Source organism: Colias croceus, chromosome 5 (assembly GCF_905220415.1).
Source record: "Colias croceus chromosome 5, ilColCroc2.1".
Taxonomy (NCBI): Eukaryota; Metazoa; Arthropoda; class Insecta; order Lepidoptera; family Pieridae; genus Colias; species Colias croceus.
The window spans coordinates 8496282-8519120 of record NC_059541.1 but is presented as its reverse complement, the minus strand read 5'-3'; the positions used below and the strand labels follow the sequence as shown (position 1 = coordinate 8519120).

The following is a 22839-nucleotide window of genomic DNA, read 5'->3' as shown; positions in this document are numbered from 1 at the left end:
TGCTATCCAAAAATCAACTTTGTCACAACTAAATAAATAACTTTTTGGAAATAACCGCTTTTGAGATGATTGAATGTATTTTGGGCAAAATAGTACCTATTACTTTATGAAGACGCATAATGGAGAAGTATGAAATTAATAGGTACTCTCATTATTACACCTTTTCTGTTTTTGTATTACTCTTTAATACATTAATTAATACCTAACAACAGTTATCATTAGCTACCACTTTGAAATAAGCATCAAATACAAGTTCTGTATCTATCGGTATAATAGAAAAAAAATCATCAAAATAATATTAAGTTAAAAAAAAACGACCAGAACACGAAGGTTTTCATAATTTTAGTGCTAATCGCAATTAAAAATAAGTAAACCATTAAGAATCTGCTTAACTGGGTGAAATAACAAACATTTTTCAATACCTACAAGGTACCAAATTAAATTATCGTTCCAATTTCACGGCTTTTGCTTTTAATTTAGCTTAGGTATTTGTGAAATAATAAAAGATTTACGCCCACCAAAGTAATTAATTTCAAACGTTATTTTCTGAAATTGGTTCAGAATAGCAGGCGCACTGGAGTCGTGATAAAAATGCATTAAATTTTATATTCGTATAATATTTGCGTTCTAACCGGAAACAGAACATAGTTTCGCATACCGAATTTGCACGAAACCAGTCTATAAATGGGGACACAATATAAATGTTATTTTATTTTATACAGGCATAATGAACGTAGCTGATTTTCTACGTCGGGTTCTGTAGACCGTACGCTTTTTAAGGTTAAACTGTTTTTAAATCCGGATTCGGCAATTACGTGATTAAATTTAGATAACCCAAATAATAATATTAAAAGATTTTTATCCTTATCAACGAAGTTTTTTATGTTTCATTCTAGAGCACAGTATATTTAACATCCAATGAAAAATCGACCACGATGAAAATACTTTGGATACCGCTACTATTAATCCTTCTCACAAATTCGCTGAGACAGTTAGTAAATACAGCGTATGTATGTTAATGTATTACACTAAACAAGTTTAACTTTGTCTTCAAAACTACGGAACAAGGGACAGCGGACACTGCCCGGTCAAATAGAAGTGGACTACCTAATTAATAAGGGTTTGCGGTTGTTTGACTGCGGAACTCTAATTTGATTAAAAGGAATTTAATGAAATGTTTCAAGACACAGTTCTTGTAAATATAACCACATTTAGTAATTTCATGAGTTTATTGGCTTATTCAATGTTCATGCTGTTTGCTTTTCAGGTCCTTTCCGTTGTTCACAAAATATATTTGTTTATAGTTACCTAACGTGTATATAAATGTAACATTGCGTTTTTATGGAAACATTTTTTGTGTTTTAAGTGAGTGTTGTGTGAAAACTGAAAATACTTAAAGAATCCTCATATAAGAGAAGAAAATATCGTTTAATTATAGGTTCCAACAGGTATTAAATTAATAGACTAGATTTGACTAGTTTCCTTCATAAGTTTGTAAGAGCTAGAATTTTAAGAATTTAACCAATGATTTCAATTTAAACGAAATTATCCTCTTATTAGGAATTATAAATGCGATACGAAAATCTATAGGTACCCGAAAAACAAAATTAGTTCCTCTATAAACACGAACGCAGTACCTAGCTTACGTAACATTTGCGTCAAAGAACCACCTCTTGTCTATTAGAAAAGCGTGGCAGTAAATTATCAGCTGTTCGTATTCCCTCAGTGAGCTACGATCGCTACGATCGCGTGTTCCTCCGTTTCAATGAGCCACGCGATACCTAAATTTCCTTCAGATAGCCCTGCGTTTCTCATATGTGTATTGTCTGATTTCTGCGAATGAAATGGTTCAATCTTAATTTAATTAGTTTTGTATTTGTGAAATGTTAACCTTGACAGAGTATTAACAAACGTGTTAGCAAAGTTAAATAGCTATACACATTGGTTTGATGATCAGCTATAAGTAAAATAACATTACCTTTAAATTATCAGTTTGATGAATCCTTGATGAACATCATTATCATAGTCATAATTATCACATAAATATATTCGATCCACAATCAAAAATTCTTACCATTAGAGCTAAACATACGGCGCAGAATACGGAGTGAAATGATTTGCCTAAAAATACACTGTCTACCCTAAAATAAATTGATACAATCGTTACCAAACATCACAATTATTGTCCGTCGAATTACGCCGAAATAACGTAAAAATCGTAACAAAGTAAAGTTTTATTAAAAAGAAATACGAAAAGAAAATCTTTATCATCGGCAAGGGGATGGTTCGTTAGATTTGTGAAAGTTTGTGGTGCGTGTTTTGAGGGTAGATGGAGCGATGTGTTAATTTAGACTGTCATGCTATGAGCAATCCCACGTTTGGGAGGGTCTTGAAAAATTATTTGCCGAACACATTGTTGTGTTGGAAAACTTACATAGCGATAATTATCTGGAGATATTAATGTTCTTCGTGAGACTACTCCGATAATTGCGGTGAATCAATCTTTATTTCATCGTTTCGTTTAGATTATATTAGCCCGTCCGATTAGGGCCCTTCTGGCCTCCTCCACTCAAGCGACAGCTCAAGCCGAGGTTCGTGGTCCCCGTCAAGGGGGGACGCCCTTGTGCATGTCGCTACCAGGGTGAACCTTCAGTTCACCCCCGCGTCCGCGTTAAAATGTAGAAGCCCTTCTGGCTAACATTGAGAAACACCTTACAAAAAAAAAAAAGGTTATATTATGTATAAAAAAAAATACTTTTTAATTTAGAATAGAATTCGTTTATTAGACATATCGTTATGATTAGAAATGAAAGATTTTTTAACGGATTTTAAACGCGATTTATTCATTATATTATTTTCCCGACGTTTGACTCGGAGTGTAATGTAATTTAGAAGAAGAAGTCTTGAAAGAAAGGTCATAAATGTTACTTAAATATGTAAAAAGATAAAAATCTACATGTTTTGACTCATCGTGTATACTATGATTTCTGTGGAGTACCTAGTTACCTACTTGCTTACTGTGTAGGAGGTAATAAATATTACACAAAAAGTATCTTAAAAACTGTTTGCATTACTTCATAGGAACATGATGTTAAATTGGAGGTGATAATTAGGAACACACAAAATGCATTTACTAAGGTCAAAGCAACACCGGGCCGCATAAAGGCGGCAATTAGATTAGGTGGCGCGTAGCACGTAAATTGTCCGGGGATACCAACTTTACCCTGCCTCCTCTGTTTAGCGAAAGCGAGACAAATTCGTACCAAATTGTCCTAGAGTTGCGGTCAATTGTACGTTTCTATGTAAATTTGTTGGCTAAATTGTGGAGTTTGATGCGAATTAGTCTGGTTGCATTGAATTAAAACTGTTTGTTTCTATTGCTATGAAACTTGGTTTATGGTAATGTTCGTATGAATAATTATTCCACTAAGTAGGGATTTGATAGATAATATTTTATAAGTTTCTAATAAGTTAGTGCATAGTTAAGAGCACACTTTATTAAACTAAATAAAAACAAATGAATAGACGATTAATCTCCGAGCTAGTACCGCTCAATCATTCCTAATCGACGTCATTCTACAAAGAAGTTTCCAAGGTAACGTGCAATTGTTATAAAACCAGGAAAGGTCTAAATACCCGCAGGGCTTTAACAAACCATTCGTCACACGTCGTGGTAAAAATATTGTGTCATTCAATGTGCAAAAAGCCTAGTCTGTGTAGAATAAAAGCTTTAAACACCCACTATATACCATCGAGAATTACATGTCCGACAATAGACCAATGATTATGTTATAGTGTAGTGGTTGTAAAGTTAACAATGTCCGAAAACTGCTATTGTTTACGAGAAAATACAGTTCTACTAAAATTGAACGGAGTGGAACAAATGCTGTAGAAATTTAACCTTTAAAGTGAACGCTTAAAGTATACAATAGCATGATGATATTTTTTGATTACGTGACAGTGTATCCGAATTGGCTACGTGGTGTAGATTCTGTGATTTATATGCATCTTTTGTTTTTGGCTGTTTAGCTAGTAGTATCAATAGCCGGCTCTGAGAAGGTCGTTATTCCTGCATTGTGCTTCTAGTATTGTTTCGAATGACATCGTTAGTAAGTAAGCGGGTGGTCGCGCATTGAAATTCAATTGACGACACGATAAATCACCGTTAGTATACTGGAAATCATTTTGGTAATTGTCTCGATTACATTGTAACGTGGTTTCAAGCTCATGGATAAATTAAGGATCGTTATTACTAAATTTTTAACACATTTTTGGTGGTATAAAGATTACAAACGTATCAAAGTTTCCACTCGTTGTTTTAACGTTTGGTTTAAAAAAGTCCTTTCATGTTTTTTCGATCGTACGTCATGTGTTGATATATTGCGTTAAAGATAACAATGGGAGTTTTGGACCGTTTGTCAAAATATAAACTTCGACCCACGTGATATACGGAGTTTTACACCTACGTTATATTGTTGGAGTGTCCTTATGCTGCATAGTAGCCGTTATTGTAGCAAGCTCATTATTAACGATGCATAAAGAATATAATAATAAAAACGATAATTCTATGACTTAATGTACATAAGAACCATAACGCTAATAAAATTTTTATTACCTATCCGACTTAGAAGTACCTAGTAGATAAGAAATGTACACACAAGTGGGGCAAATAAAAGTCTGTTATAATTCGTTAAACATATCATTATAAATAAATATTCATATGAAATATTACTATGTGCATTGTACATATAAATTAAATATATTGCGAGATTTTTTATTCATATTCGAACTATAAATCACGTCAAACTTTAAACGATTCGCGTAAAAAATAGAGTTGTTACATCAGTGTATAAAAAGTTTTAAGTATACCTACATTCATTGCCCAAATGTTTCGAGCAACTAAAACCTACAATACCAGGCTTATTGTTGTCGTGGGACGAATGATCTGTGATATCTATTGTACCACTCGGTGTTACAATAAGTTGACCATCAGACACGATCTTTTGTTGCCGGCAGCTGAACATTTTATAGACATCTATCCAACCGGAATGAGGTATGACTTTTATAAAATAGTGATACATAATGTGGGGTGGTATCGAAGGCTGTATTTTATAAACGGTGACAAAACAGCAAGGCTTGGGTCGAGACCGTCAATATAGAGGTAGACGATACACACGCATCGTCATTTATCAATGATATCGATTTTTTGTTACACCCAATCCCATTGATAGTTTTCATTTACACCGTTTGGTGTAAAAAATGATTTAGTACGTCTACCTTTAAATTTAAACTGAAACGTTTTCATTCATAATCTGCGACGCAAAAAATAGGTGGGTTGCCAAATAAGTTTAATGAAATAAAACGAAATAATTTCCTCTTGTTTTCTGTTTAAATAATGAGCACAAAACAAATTGGTCATTCCGAGTTTATTGAGTTGCAGCCAAAAATTTCGTTCGCGCTCCCCCATTTTAATTCGGGACTAAACCTTACTCCTTTCATTCAGCCAAATAACCTCTCGACGTTAACGAAGCAAGCAATAAAGAGACAGAATTAAAACGCACTAGGTGGAGTGCCCTCTAAAAGATTTCACGGGCACCCAGCATTAACACTAGTACGATAATGAGGCAGACGGACGTTGGAGAATATCCAGGCTATCCCTTAAACATTCCGGGAACCCGGCCAAAATGGGTGGAGATATAAAAGTATTACTTATCGTTGTTGGCTTAAGTGAAATGTTTCGGGGTCGCCGTTGTATTTACGAATACTGTTATATAAGATAGCTTGTAAAACTTTATACGAACACAGCACTTATAAAAGTTACGTACGACGTGACCGACAGCAAGCTGTTTTAAAGTTAGTATTTATTTGGACGTGGTATGGACGAGTTTCTGGCGCGGTACGTGCTGAGTAAAAATGTTTCTTTGCTTTCAATCATTCAGAATGTTAAAATGTCTAGAAAAGTTTATCTGAGTTGGTGGGAGTTACTGAGCTACCTCAATTTTAAATGTTCCTTCGAGAATAGAACGTGGAGCTCCTACATTATTTTGTCAGACGTATATTATTTACTTATTATGTATCAATTTATATTCCCGTGGCAGTGTATTGGCGATTTCATATTATTTGCTAAAATAAATATGCACCCTAATAAAATTTTACTAACAAGCAATATCAGTGTGTCTATTGTTGGCCACAGACCGCTTAGTAATAAGGGTATAAGGGATACGGGTTTACTCATCTGGTAATTTTATTTACAATAAAACCAAATGTTATAACATATCCCGTTAATCCATTAGGACGTCTTCTTTAATTAATCAATTTCATACGATGCTAAGGAAATTTAATTAAACGAAGACAATTTATTCCACACCGACCTGGTTCTATAAATTCTCTCAGATATGTCCTAGATTTCATCATACAACATTCATGACAACTCAATCAGCATTTGAAGGTGTGTCGTTTCTGATTGTACGAATTTACATATCCCCGCACGGTATGAAACTCCCGACGATTTACTCAAAATTAATACCACGCAATCAGCAATGAAAGGTCTTGATAGCTCGTTTTATTAAGCCTGCAAAAAGGTGGGTTTAATTTTAACGTGCATATATTATGTAGGTATATGACATCAAAGTAGATGAACTATATCTATAGTTTTATGATATTTTCATTAATCATTTAATAGATGTTCAAAAAAATGTAATCTTAATTCATATTTTCTTTGTATTCAATATCTTATATTTATTTGCGTAACGGATCTTAGTCGTCTTGATATTTTTTTATTAACATATTTTTATAGTTTTCAAGCAAACACAGAAAAGATAAACTTTTTTGGATTTTAAAATTAGAAAACTGTTCCATTTATAACACAACATTAGAATCCCCGTATATTATGGTAGCATATTCAATCTCCCGAAACCGGCGTAAAATTGGGTGTTCTTAATTAGTCTAACTAACTAACATGTATATGTAAAATGATAAGTTAATTTCATACGTTAATTGAACAAACAATAATTTTCTACTCGAACGACTCATTTACTCCCGCGTACATCTCTTTCATTGTTTTGACAATTAGTCATAAAGTTTTCTGTGTTGATGTTTCTAATTGTATCATCTTTCAAACTTTTATCATTTCCATTGGGGTATAGGTATGCCATGAAATAATAGTACAGTATACTCGAAAGTTGTTGATGATTATTGGTCTAATAAAGCCGATGAAGGATTGATCGATATACAATTCTATTTATTTGTTTTTATGCGGAATGAAAATCTGACTTTGCTTGATTGTTAAGAATGTACACATGACATTATATAAACGGTATTTGAAAAACGAAAAAACACCAATCATTTAAAGGCATTTAAAATAAAAAAGGAAATATAAATTCTCTGTCTCTTGTTCTTCTAGCATTCTAGATTCTTTTAAACCACGCCATTAAGCTTTTAGTTTCGTCAAAGTAACAACACACGTGCTCTTAGAACTTAATAAGTTAGAACACGTCCTCCCACAAGCTGCCTGAAGCCTGTACCGAATCCGACGTCTTACTCAGCAAAACAACTAGCTTATCCAGCTGAAATATTAATAACGTAGCGTAGGAAAGACGGGATGATAAAATAGTTTATCCCCGATGGAATCGCGACATGCAGAGCTGGAAAATTGAGGAATCGTGCGACTTCTGAATAATATTTTGTGTATGTTATTGAATTTAAATGTAAAATTATGCGGCAACACTATTCATAACGTACTCGTAATTGAATTTAAAGAAACTAGGAACATGAATCAAAATTAACAGAACACACTAAATTTTACGTTCATTTCAACTGACAAATTTCAAAGATCTAATGTAATCTAGTAAAAAGTGTGAAGCCCAATTACATTGTTGAAGTAAACACGAAATTAAAAGCTTTTTATCTCGTGTAATGCCAAGATACTGAAACGTAATTAAGCTGCAGTAGCTAAACACGGTCTCTACAAAACCCAAGTAAACATTCTCGAGTCTGTAGGTACAGTAACATTTACTTTTCTTTATCAATATATAATTAAAGCGCTCCGTTTCACAGATGAATGCTTCAGATAGGATTTAGTGAGCTTAACATGGCGCTCGGGATTAGCTACACTCTAGCCTCTAGTTCTACAAGGCGAGTGATTAGCGTGTCTTTCGTCGGAAGTCTTTCAACGCGATGTGACGCTTCAGACCATGATTTCGAAGCATCGAGAACGCTATTACGTAGAGTGCACTTTAAAATTCGTTGTCACGTCTACTCGCATCTTGACATGTACGAAGACTTCCAGTGTTGCTCTTTTCTTGAAAATACTGTATGTATTTGTATGGATTTTCTCTTAACATACGGCTTTTTAACGTGTTTGTAAGTCTTATTTTTATGTGAAAACAATGAAACGGCAAAAGGTAATGTACATTTTTAAGGACTTCAATACGATACAAATACAATTCTTCTCTGTTGTAATTTTAACCTGGGACTTTAAATTTGTGTATTATCAAGTAGTAGAACAATAATACAAGTAAATGTATATAGAGAAATTTCTTACCATCCGCAATTTGTTTTTGCGTGAAGGTTCGCTCATAAATTTTTTTTACCTCACAAACTTGTTATAAAATTAAATATTTGCCAATAAAGTACTGGGCAAAAATGACCTATTCCTTATCTTCCTAACCTTACCTCTAGGGGTTAAAGAACGGAAGGGTTAACTAAAACACCGATGAACATTGATTAATATTAGATTACTTTGAATTCTTCTTTTGAAGCAACTCATACTTTGTATTCTGCTCCATCATCGAACTTATATTACTCAGTGCCAGTTTAAACTGCGGGACTATAAAAATGATATGACGTGCGTCAATTTGTCATTTCACCCGCATCTTTATTGGAAGATGTAAATTAAAGGAATATAGTCGTCTAGAGAGTATTCAACGGATTTCTTGTTGCTACATAGTTACTGTCTCGATTGTGAAAACTATTGCAGTCCTGATTTGGATTACTAAATTTTATTTTTACCCATAATGTCGGCGATTTATTGTATATTTAATAGTTACATAGTTACTAATCTTTCACAATTTTATTTTAAATCAATACACACACATTAAGGAAAACTCTTTTAATTTATGGCAATATGTATTGAATAATATATTTCATACGGTTTTACAATATATTCCACATACATTTCTATTCAAGTAAATCGCACCTCCTTAATCACGTCTTAATCCGTAATAAGTACAGCGTTCTCAAAGATTAAATGTCGCCCTAGCCACACGTATAAGCCCGCTATAAAATTTAATATCAATTCACTTGATACTAGCTTTGCGGAGCTGGCGGGATAGTAAAAGGATCCTACGTAATGGCAACCTCATCTCAGCAGTAAACTTATAGGCACATTGACCTACAGAAGGTCAAACGAATCTATGAGAGAAATTATCTGACCCAAGGGATAGTCGCCTTGAAATGTATCGCGTAATTTTAGCTTTTAGGTGTATTTTGTTGAGATAGTAGGAAGAGTGAAAAACTATGATCTCACATGTTATATACATATTGTAAGAATATTATAATGTAAATGTAGATATGAAGAAGAATTATTATGTACATACGTGATACGAAATATTTCGTTTTTATATAAGAAGTAGATGTATTTTATCATGTTGTCCAAGTAAAGTGTGTATTTCAAATTCAGCAAAAATAACCACGGTGTTGATTAGATCAAAACTTTTAATATTTAATTATGTATTTCTACTAATATTTTTATTTTAACCTGTACGAGTCACAGTAAAATATGAGTTAAGCTACTTCAAGCTTTTTAACACGCTTTTATTAGCTTCATTTACTTCATCTTCCACTAACATAGATATTTAAGTTACTGCAAGTATTTCCTGCGTTAAAACTTTCCTAGTCATAATATTATTTAATTAACAAGATAGCTGGCTGTGTAACCACGTCCGAAATAGGTCCATTGTTATATACTATTTGGCATTTTCACCAGAAACCACGAGCTATCGGACGTTACACGTCGAAATTGTCTGCTCCATCGCCGCTCTAAGTTAAAATTAACCTAGATCGATAGGGATTATTCTCACATTGCACCAGCATTGCAGACATTTTATAAATAGCCAGATTTTATAGCCGTATTATCTACCTTGTTGACTCTTGCCGTAACAAAACTGAATTTAGTGTCGTATAAAAGAGCTGTTAATATAGGGTCCAATTTTTCTTCATAAAATATACAAAGTACGCGGTCTTATTAGGTTTATGGCTGTCCTTAATTACTTTGTTTACTTCGCATGCTAACTTTAAGTTAAAATTTTACAACGTTCAAATGAAAATCCGCAAGTTGAATTTTAGAGCTTGATTTTTATGTGTCTATCTTTACAATTTACAAAAATATTAAAAATGTATATTTAAGTAACTAGGTATTTTTTATTTAGGTAATAAAAAATTTCAAAAATATTCAGTTGTGTTTATTATGATAACTAAAAACGGAGCAATACTTATAGGCTTTATTTGTTTGTAGTTAAATGTAAAATAACGATTTCGTTTGACGTCCATCGAAGCAAACACAGGTCACTTAGATTTAATATTTCCTATAATTTTCTTTTCTGATTCTTGAGTCAAGTTGCGTAGTGAAAAAATCTGTCAAAATTCAGCCCCAAAAATCGCGTCTCCAATACTGAGACGAGTCTGGAAAGTACAGGCGCTACGTAGCTGGGTAAATGTTAGCTAGGGGTTGATTCACTACCCTGCGTCCCCGGCATCTGTAGCCGACTGGGTAGTACAATACGACCAGTTCCCTCCCAGACTCCGGGAAGGAAGGACGTGTCGCTGCGTCCCGGTTGGCGCGAAATTTAACTCGGGCTTTCGTGTTTGTGTTGTGTATTGGACTTGTGCTACTGTTTGCTTGGATATGCACAATTTGTAATGTAAGTTGATATGCATATTTGTTTTGCAGTTTCTAAATTAATTTGAATAGATTCAATTATGTGAGATATTTTTTCGGTGATGGGATATAATATATTTTAATGGAGTTTGTTTTGAGAATGGAGTTACCTACCTACATTAATTCTTAATTAATTTACATAAAGTTTTTATGTTGATACAAAATATCTTGACAGCTCGTAATTTTATGAAGTCAACAAACATTTTTAACATCAAACAAAGGGTGTCAAGTGTATGAAGAACACATAATGATAAGAATTATCTTCATTATCTCTGTTTGTTATCACTTACAAGTTACATCGCAACGCTTTTACTGTTTCTTTTCTTCAATTGAGTTTCTCTTTTTAAAAATGTTTAACACGTATGTTTGTTTTTTAAATTGGAAATTATAACATTGCATTAATCCAATGTTTGCATTAATTAAAGTGTAATAGAATTTGTGTATGGTTCATAATAGGACTGTTCTTTGAGTGCTATAGCATTGTAAAAAATAAGTGCAGAAGGGACGTCAAAATGTACTTAAGGGCGAAAAGTCGTTTTTCGAAGACATTTTGCAAAGCTCTCAAGAGTCTAAGAAAGAAAAAACGACTTCCGCCGGCACGGACCTCTTATCATTGGAGAGTGAACGATGAATTAGCAAAAAAATATTTGAGGATTCAAAAACATATTTTGCGTCCAATGGATTTAGGCTTAGTCAATGGAGCTTTTAATCGATGTTTTGTTGATACCTATAACTACACGTCTTATTTTGATGGTTAAGTTGAATCCAAGTTTGATTAATGTTGAAATTGTGTGTACATTATTTTTAAGAACTACCTACCTAATTAGGTTTAAATGCTATTAGGTAGGCACATATTTTAAAATTTCAAAATATGTTTTTTTGATTGTGCGTTGTGATATTAACCCTAGAAAAAAATCGCTCATTAAGAAAAGTTAAAACAAAGCTTTTCAGAATAGCAATTTTTTTTTTCCGTTTTAACTAGGTTAAAAACATTTTTAAGGCATCAAAAACAAGTTAATATGTTTTTTTATATGTACGTACTATCTGAGGTAGTTACAAGTAAATAGCCAATTTAATAAATATAAAAAATATTCACTTTACTCATGAATATTCACTTACGTCATTTCCATATCGAAAATCGTTTATAATGCAGAGATTTTATTGTATTGGGACAATAAGTTACAAAGAAAATTATGGTACTTTCCTATCTACCAATCAGTAATAACATTACTAAGCTTGTAACCATTGTTTATGTATATTTTATGAGCTTATGTATTTTAATACCTGTAGTCTTATATCTGATTGTATTGTCTTGTTATATTGGAAAACATAAACTAAATTGAAATGGAAGAATTAACTAACGAAGGTTTTGAAATGAAGGTTGGTCTCATAACTGGAACTTTCAAGACGGAATTAGCAGATACTTTAACAAGAACATTACTTTTACTAAATTAACTGGAGTTAATACATAAATTGTAGTTAAATATGGATAGGTTTATAATATTTTAACCCATCAGTAACCCGTTACCCGACTTGGTTTACTAAATATTTAGGCTTCATTAGCTTAACTATTTATAGCAATGAGAGTAATTGTAATCTTTACCTTGGTAGGTAACGAATATTGAAAATCGTCTCAAAATCAGAGCTTTAAAGATTTATTAGCCGATATAAATACAGATACATTTAAATAAATAAAATATTGTTTATGGTTTAGTACAAAGTGTAGGGGCTTGTTATGTGCGGGTGTAATAAAAGATGATTAACTACGCAAAAGGTTATATTTCGTTAACTACATATATTTATCCGTATGTAATTAAGATTCGACCTAATGCGACCCACCCGCGTCCCGACAAGCCCGTAGTATAACAAAATACATTAATTGTAAAATTAGATACCTAATCTTATAATTTTTTCAAGTAAAATCTTAAGTAGGTGTTGTCGTAGGTAAACTTTTTAATATTTAACACTAGTTACATGTACGGTACAGTTAATTGTAGAGCTAGAATTGACGGTTAGAACAGGAAACATTTTAACTGGCTGGATACATTAGTTCGTAAAATTGCGTCATTTGATATCCCAACAAGTGTTACATTACTAAAATGTCAGAGTTTAAAAAATATCTTTTTCCAATGTTAAACGTACCTAAAGGGTAACGTCGTAGAGTAAATTATTTATGCAAATAGATTCTATGCATTCTATTTATTGTATATAATTTGGTAACATTGATTTTTTTCTTAGAAGTTTGTCATTATCACTAAATATTATCAATTAATTATTGTTTCAGGTATTTTAACTGTAGATATAAAAAAATGTAACAAAAATGCGTATTGAAATAAAGTGTCATATCATTTGCTAACATTTTCAATAAATGCCTAAAGTAAAATAAATTCATAGTATCGATTTAATAAGGCCTGAAAATCTTTGAATCGTAAAAACACCTAGCTCAAAAACAAAACAGTCCTCCACGATTCAAAACGTGAATCAATAAGATTCTAATGCTTCAAATCCTGTTGTTAACGTGTCGCGGGGTCATCGGTTACTAACGGATGTATCCCATCTCTACACTTAACATACAATGGTAATGCGCATATTTATTCTCAATACTTGGGTCGTAGGTGTCGCGAAAAGCCACCGTTACTTACGTGAATTGTCTAAAAATACGGTAGAAATTGAGAACCTATGTCGTTCAGGAGCTGTTAAAAAGGTTAACAATTTAGGCCGTTCAGCACAAGTTTACGCTATATGCGCCAATTTGTGTTGTATTTAGCTAAACCAGCATTGCATTAAAACCAAGAAATCTATGTAAAATGTATTATTTTATATTCTCCACTCTTATCAATGAAAAAACTTCTTGTATCCTTTTTATATTTTCCCTGTATAGTCCCTGGTGGATGAGAACATAAAAGTAGTATGATCAAATTTATAAGATGCAGAGGCCAAACATGAAAGTTATCAAAACTTACGTGAGATATCAAAAATCGTTAATAATGCCAAGATTTCATAAAGCCCCCATAGAAACAAGATAATATGTACGAAGTATATTCCCGTAAAAAGTTTTAATAAATATATCCTAATAAAATTAATTAGATTTTCGTGTACGGAACCTATAAAGTTACATTGATAGCACCACTCTTATCGAATTTAATAAAACTTTGCCGCGGGACGGGCAACTTTATCAACATTTTATGAACACTTTAGAACCGTAAAAGTATCCTCTTATCCTCTTTGAATGCTTGATAATACAATTTCAGTTAGAAATTTATGATATCTGACGATCCTGTAAAATTTACTTTGAAGCACATGATGAATGTGACAATAGGCCGGGACGTTTCCAATTCGATTAGGTCATGTAATTACTGTTTATGCGTTATCTGCCGCGCTCAACTTTAAAAGCCTATTTCTGTTACTGATAAAGCGGAGATATATTGTGATGACCTCGCTTCTCCCATACTGAGGATAACAGAAACAATGAATTTTAATACAGAACGCTACCCGACCAAGTGAGCTCGTAAATAAGTCCCTTATCGAATAGGTAATTGGTGATGTGGGCGATCGCTTTCATATTGATAGTGATACCCAACACGTGGCTATAAATTAAATTATACTGTCTTAACTTTATCACACACTTCGAATGACAAACTGATACAAATTACTCACATTATAATGAACGACCCATTGGAAATCACTTACAGCGGCCCCTCTTACACTTAAATACAGTTTACTTAACCATCTTATCAGGCTAGAACAAATATATCAAAATGCAACTTCAGTAGTTAGGGACTGAGATAAGACGGTGGTTAAAAAAATATAATAACTTTTTATGACTTTAGAACACCCATCTAGAGACGCTCGACCTCGATTGTTACAATAACATTTTTAAGCCCCCACATTTTTATTATCTAAAGTGTAAGGCAAACAATTGAATTTCTTGAGAATTCAAGATGCTTCTGGTAATCATATAAAAATATTAACAGCTGCCGTGTTGAGAGTCGTTTTAAATCTATCAGTCAGTTATATGAAAATCGAATGAATTACAATTTCCATTTGCCCTTTGCTTTTGTAATATTTCGTATCATTTCCTATGGAGGGTGTGATGGAGAGATGGATATAATAGCCGTTCACATTGAATAGGTACATGCAAGGCTGATTTTTCCTTGGAATATGATATTCGCCCGTGAAATTCGCCTGTCCGAGACCCATGGCGATCCATCAACAATTAAATGTTGGACTGTTGACGATACATTATCAGCTGCGAATGTACTCTGATTGATAATGGCTGGTGCCATGAAACTGAATGTTTGTGTTCACGCCCGATTACTACTTTGTGAGAAAACTGTCGCTGACATGAACGATGAGCGATTAGTGATTTTCGGATTAGATGAAAGCTTTCCCATGGCTTTAATAATAGAATTGTTATGATAACTTCTAACAGTTTTTGGTTTTATTGTTATGGAAATGTTGAGAAGATGGTCTTTTAAATTTATTTGAAGATGGTAATTAAATTTTATTTTTAATAACCCGCTCAAAGCCCGCTCATATAATTTGTCGCCTTGCAAAAAATCAATAGTGCACAACAATCTAATTCATCTTTAGAGATAAAATGAAAGGAACCGAATACGCGTCATTTGATATGAACAATGAACATCTGATATTAATACTTAGAACGGGGTTGCTGTAATCACGGCTCCATATTTTAGCTTAATTATTCTATCCGGTGGATAATTAATTAAACAAAAGACTCTGTCTAGGTAGATATAAAAGCTGAGGCCTATTGTTGTTTGGGATAACAGGGAAAAATCTGCGATGCTTCCGGCTGTGTCTCCCTCACTCATTGTTCCGACTTCCTCATTCCAATTTACGTAGTCTTTCATCGCGTGACTGATGCATTTATCATTTGTTTGAGTAATTTCTTTAGCGTTATAAATTGTTTATTGAACGGGCATGTCTAATCGTTTTTGGGCTCCTTCTGATATGTTTTTGATTTGAATCCGAGGGACTGATTTGTAGACTTTTAGTTTAAGGGGTCGCTCTGGGTCGCGGTTCCCATGCGTTGGGGTGTTACGCTATTTTAGTGCGTTCATTCGATAATTTATTGCCGAGAAATGTTCTATGCTTTTAGGAGGATGGCACACTTGGAGATGGGTGAGACATTTCTGTAAAATTTATGTGACTATAAAAGCCCATAAGTAATGTGCGATTGCCCTAAAATTTATTCTCAATTCTAGCTTGTTTCTTGAAAGAACAATTAACAATTATCGTTAAAGCGCCAGATGCTTTGTATTAAAAGTAAAAGCGTGTCGTAATAAAATCTCTGAAAATATTAGTTTCAATTGATGTAAAGACAACCCTTTTATTACATACGTTTTACTATCTATATATAGTTTTCCGTGTGGCATGTCAACTATTTAACGGCTTAACAAGCCCATTAAAGAGTTGAAATGTCGAACCAATTTTGTACTTAAATAATTTGTCGGAGGAATCCGTACTCTAAATCGCTTCCAGATTTAGCTTCGAGCTGTTCGATGCAAATACAATTTGTTACGACCAAAACAATGCTTAATGTATACCTAAAGTGTGTAGGTGTGCAATCAAATGGTTGGTGAAGTAATTTTACTTGAAATAAATTAATAGAAAATGTTTTTCTGGATTGGTAGATTAAATTTTGTTACAGTAAATATTTTACTATGCCTTTTAAAGCTTTGTTTATCAATTTGTTACGACATATAGTACTAAATTCGTAGAACTGCACGAACATTATTACAAAAGTTGATAAGTTTTATGGCATAACGCAATGTCATGGAAAGAGCAATGAGGTGTGAGCGACTCACAGCTGCTATAATCTATCGATATTGTATCTGTTAGTCCCTATTTCATAGGGAACGTTTAAAGTTATAAACGTTATGAAATTAATCTTTTTAGCTAAGTAAATATTTTTAAATGCTCATTTTAAAATGAATAAAATGTCATAGAAACATCTGCAATCGTTTGTATAATAATTAATAATAATTAGTAAGAAAAAATTAAAAACAATTTATTGAAAAGTTACTACATGTGAAAATATTTACGACCATTTTATTCTTCAGATAACAGGATTTTTTTGCTTGAGATAATAGCAGCAATAAATAACGTCATTAAATCTAAATATAATATGAAACACATATGCGACGATATGTTACAAACAGTGAAATGCATTAGTCAAGTAACATTACCAGAGTTCCTCAATTCTTGGCAAGTCGCAAGCTCATCTAGGGATGTCTCCAGAAATAGAACAACTAGTAGAGTATATAAATTAGCTGTCAGGATGCTAATCGTTCCGACAGCCCGCGATGAAAAGTCTATCAGTGGCTGTCTGAAAGGCCAACGTGCACGCCCAAAATAAACATACAATAATGGCATCCATTTTATCCACGAGCAAAAAGCTGGGAACGATCGAATTAATCTGTTTTTAAAATTCCATGGACTATAAATGCAATCAATATACTGCTGGATTAACTACTCTATCAAATTGTTTCATCTGATTTTCGAGGGTAAACATTGAGTGAGAGGCACCGTGCACTTAGAAATTAGGTCCCCCTCGTCCAGATTCACACGGTTTGCACAAAAATGATGGCGAACTGTGCACAATAGAACACAATTACGGCGGTCGTGGTAATGAACGCGCCAATGAGATAGCAATAAAATTTCTGCTCACAATACGGCCATAATTAGAATTAACTGTCTCATTCCCGCCCATATCCGATGGCGATCTCTATTTTACTTCATTGACATTGTCCAGAATAGCGGCCCATTTCACCGCAAATAACTTCGGTGGTCGTTTCGAAGATCTTTCGGTCATTAAGGCATTATGACTAAATTGTGACTTATTGTCTTTATATTGCGTTCATTGTACGTGTGTTTTACAGATTGCTTCATTTGTAACGTTTTCAGGTTTTCGTTCCTGAAGTGAACGTATTCTTAGTTAAATAATATTATGATCATCCATATATATGAGCTGCAAAATATAAGAGCTCGAACATAAATGCATTAATCGTCATCAATTTTATGATGCAATTTTTTTTTACTGAGCTTCTCGAGAAGATAGAGTAATTTGTTTTTATCCAATTTTATAAAAATGTATAAGTTCCCTACCTACCTTTGCACTTAATTTTATTCATTAATTTACAACGAAAAACAAAAATAAATAAAAATTAAAAAACCGAGCTGCATAGTTCAAACTTTCAATACGAGTCGCGTAACGCGTTATTGTTCATTATTCAAAAACGAAATGTGGCCGAAGTAAAATAAAATATCAAGTTGCACAACTTAATAATGACAGAAAACTTTCGAGTGTGTACTCATGAATGGGCTTTGTTTCCGCAAACAGCTGGAACAAAAACTGAAGTCCTCGCCACAAACACTTCATTTAGGAGTTTTTGTTTAACCAATTAAAACGATACTGGTCTCTAAGTTGTTTCATTAAAATTGCTAGGAAAGTCTTTATTTAGTGGACTTAGAGAGAATTACGTAGCACTGCCATTGTTGTGGGTTTTGGGAAACAATGCGTCATTGTGCATGAAATCTGGAGGCTTTATGGCTTTAATGCTTGAAGTAAGCGTGTAATCCTTATCGCAACTTTGGTATGGGTTAAATATTTATATGTAAATACATATAATATTAAAAGTCACTCTTTAGCTTTGTGATGTTCTTCAAGCTATATCTCTTTTCAAAAATATAATTTGTATTTTTAAACGCAAGGAATTTATTTCAGCACTAGGTAATCTTCTTTTCATCAATACAAAATTAACATTCATATTTCGATGTCTCTACAAAAAATAAAATGTATGCAATCGTTGTAAACATTGAATGTGGGGGTTTATGGGAATCCTGACTATTGGCCGTTCAATGGCTGCATGTGGAAACGTTAGCCCACACGTTATCAATATAAAGCTTAGTGAAAAAACAAACATTCCACCGCTTTGTTATTCTACCGATAGACCGCTTGTAAATAACGCAATATATTCTAAACAGATTTATAAAGCTCGCGTTGTATATCCAGCGCTGGATGTTAACAATTCATTACCACGACTCAATCGCCTGTTATAAAGGTGCGCTGTTATTGTTGTTGTAACTTAGAAACATATTATTCAGTGTTTATTCGGGTAAACGCGTGTTTTATTTATTTTTACTGTGAGTCATTCTATTCGCTCGCTTCATTTTACTGGTGTTTTGGTTATAAAATAAATCCACACTGCGTCATTGTTATGTGTACATACTTCGTATGTAAAAGATTCAATTTTATCGATATGATGAATTGACGTTATTTGAATAAATTGCCTATAAAATATATTAAAATTTTGATATAACCCATTATCGCCGACACTGGTTTGATTTAAGGCCATCAATCAAAGTCTTTGAAATTCAATCTATACTTTTAGACCCTCCAATTAAGAATAATTGGAGATAAGCCTTTAATTTTTCCGTCACGGGTGGGCTTCGGAAAGTGTAAGCCGGTCATTAGCCACCTTTTTAAGGTCTGCCCGCGCATCTTTTGTCTTAAAGCCATCATATTTCTCGGGCTTAATCCATAATACATGAGATACCGACACTGCATGGCAATTATGAGTAATAAATCTGAACTTAGATCAACAGCCGTAGTCCAAATTTATTTTCGTATCGGTGTTCACTATAAAAAATCGGGAGGAAGTATTTCATTGAAATAACAATTCAATTTTATCGCTAGAGTGCCACTTCAGTGACCTAAAACTCTCACAACTGGATGACCGACATTATCTTCGAAAATAAATGACCAATTAAACAGTCTAATTCATTTCTGTCGAGTCCCAGTCCTCAACAGGGTGGAAACATAAATCAACATGTCGTTGAGTGGCGATAAACATTTTGTGACTTCCAACCCAGGTGATAAAAACTGACCGTTTTTTAAGAGCACCAAAGCCTTTAAAAGGGTGACATTTTTTTAACTAACTGCTCCTTAATTGTTGCGTGGCCACCCTTTATGTTTAAAATCATCCCTTCCGACAAAAAATGGACCTAAATAAATGATCATAATGAGCCGATTTAGAGGTTCGACGAGCAAAAAATAACTAGGTAGCTAACTACATAATGAGTGTTTGATAAGACGAAATTCTTTGTTTGTTTTCGATTTACCGCATCGACGCGGCGACACTTACTCAAATATTTTTTTAATGTCGACTGCTTACACTATTAAGTGCTGTCTAATAGGGTACGCAAATAAAAAGGTGCTCACACATGTATTGAACGTAACTCATTGCGGATAAGAGGGTCAATATTTTGATAGCACGCGTGGTACGATAGTGGAAACATTTGGTTAAACATTGTGCAATGACTGTGGTTGTTTAATCGCAGTGGTTAACGGACACGGGCAAAACAAACGGAGCTTCGCTTAACAGCCGTACAAGCAGACGACGTAGACAAAAATAAACTGGCACGATGAATCAACATCCAAGTCGAGAAATTCCAGTACATCAAAGGCGTCCGCGGAAATGCACTTTTTGTTGCGAGATTTGCGAATTAATTAGTTGTAAATTGTGACAGGTACGCTTCAAAGCTAATGAACTGTATAGATATCTACGTTAGTCATATTCAGAGGAGACATATTTGAATAGCATTTGAAACACGAGATATTTCTCTTTTCACTCTTCAACTGTGTTCAGAAAAATGTGCTGTGAATTAAAATTCGTTCTTTATTTAAAAGAAAGTTGTAGAATGTCGTAAAAGTGATGTGTAATATTGAACGAAGACGCCCATAATTAGTTACAACTCTAAATAAACGGTGTGTATGACTACCTAAAAGGAATAAGCACATGTAAGCGGGACATCAAATACAAATTGGCTGTTATTAGCCGCGAACTTGAAAGGCAAAGAAACATTAAATGAGGTGGAAAATTTGACACTCCGCCTACAGACACGAGTCATTATACAGTTTTATTGACGGTCCGAGAAGATTTACACATGCAGCTGCCGGAGTGCAATCAACTTAAAAATTTATACGTACATAAATAATAATTCATAAGAAATAATTAAGTCTTTGCTTCTTGCGTTTTTATGGCATATTATGTTTCCCACAAAGAACATGCTGTAAAATTTTGCGTTTTTATAGTACCTACATGTGTAAGAGGATATTGCTAACATATTGAACGAAGCTCAAACGAAAAAGAAACGTAATAAATATTCGCAGTTCGCACCTCTATAATTCGCAAATAACTGTGCAATTACATATGAATTAAAACTACATGTACTACCTCTATCTTTATAAAGGTGCATCTACCGCGTAATAAACCTAATAATTTTGCAAGAACTGTTAAAAACTAAAATTATGATGCCATTTAGATAAAAGTTTGACACGACTCCAAGTTTCGCTCGGTTGAGTTCCTAAGTTTATGCAAGTCGCGTCACGTAAATAATCTATGCACTTATGCTTTTTAGTTTCTACGTTCTAGGGGACAAATGGGACTTACTTTTTGATAGTTTAATCTCTTTAATATTTCTTTGAATAACTTGGAATCGAAAAAAAAGTTTACCATGAAAATTGTTTAATTTATATCTAGATTTTATTGGTGTAGTTGAAAAATATTCAGCTAATAATAAAAAAATATTAATGAACAAATTGTATTCTGAATAATAGGTTTTTATGTAACTTAAGTTTTTTTTTCAATGTTCAAAATATATCTTACAAAAATTTAAAATAGGCCAAAGTTTAAAACAACAACTGAAATCAATTAGTGAATGTAAAATAATTTAGAACCACAATCTCGCCTATCTTGGCGGGGCTTGAGTTTGTTAAAATTAAAATGCAAAAAAAAATAAGTATGATTTTTACAGCTACCTGTTCTGAGTATTGTCAATGAGACAATGGACCTTAAATTGCGAGCGTTCTGGAGTCCAGTCCATGCTGCTCCAACTTTTCCAAACAAGGTTAAGTATAGTTCGGAAACTAGTTCGGTTTGAAATAAAAATTATGACAGTTTTATTAATTTAATAAATAGAACGTATTGTTTCGTTGAAAATGAATGCCAGTGAAATTAATATTTTGTTACAAGCTAAAGAAATTACTGGAAGATATACAATGTTTTACATTATTAGTTACCTATACATTATTATAACCTAATAAGCTTTAAGCTCTATTTATTACCTTTTATATTTTTAATAATTATCCCCAATATAATTTAATAACAGCAAAATATTAAATTATTGAAAATAATTATTTAACAATTTAATTTACCTTATAAATATTTTTTATTTAAATTTCATTAAAGAAGTGACAGTGATGATGTAATTTTCTCGTATAATTCATATTTTATAATTCATAATTAATACGAGAAAATTACATCATCAATGTTGTCAGTTAATTATTATCTTAAAGAATAAGCGGTTCCTTTATTCCTTGATGATAATAACTAACAACATAAATTATGACACATAGGTCTTGTGTCAGATCAGGAATTCTTAAAAATGATATGAACATGATAATCCACGCGGGTTATCGTTAACTAGGGTACACATTGTCCTTACAATATAAGACACATTTCATTCAGTACAATAACTACTATAATATAAAACACAGTGGTAACATACATCTATTAATAGCTATGACTCAATATACGCAATTTTGTGAAAATAGGGTAATTATATTATTATTACAATGAAAACAGTATATTTGTCTCAGTAAAACTTGTGACTTTTTGCAATCAAGTAAGAAAAAGATGTTGATGTACCTATTTAAAATTGTTACCTAATTACATAATAATATGGATTTTTATAATTAATAATTATGTGAAAATTAAAAATCATTACGTACAACGTTAACCTCATTATCGTAATGTTTGAATTCTGTACCTGCATATTACAAATTGAAATTCTCAAACATATTCAATAAATTACTATCA

The 22839-nt window shown here is 32.9% G+C and overlaps 1 protein-coding gene across 2 annotated transcripts in view; it reads left to right on the top strand.

The window, feature by feature from the left end:
* The window catches only part of LOC123691780 (roundabout homolog 2-like), a 48765-nt gene that overhangs the window by 2102 nt on the left and 23824 nt on the right, over nt 1-22839 (top strand). The window contains exon 1 of one of the 2 annotated variants that reach the window (XM_045636336.1): nt 10821-10919. The exons of the other annotated variant lie outside the window; for it this stretch is intronic. The gene's annotated coding sequence lies outside the window, so the exon portion shown is untranslated. Of the gene's footprint in view, nt 1-10820; nt 10920-22839 lie in introns of those variants that run through there. 2 annotated transcript variants of the gene reach the window in all.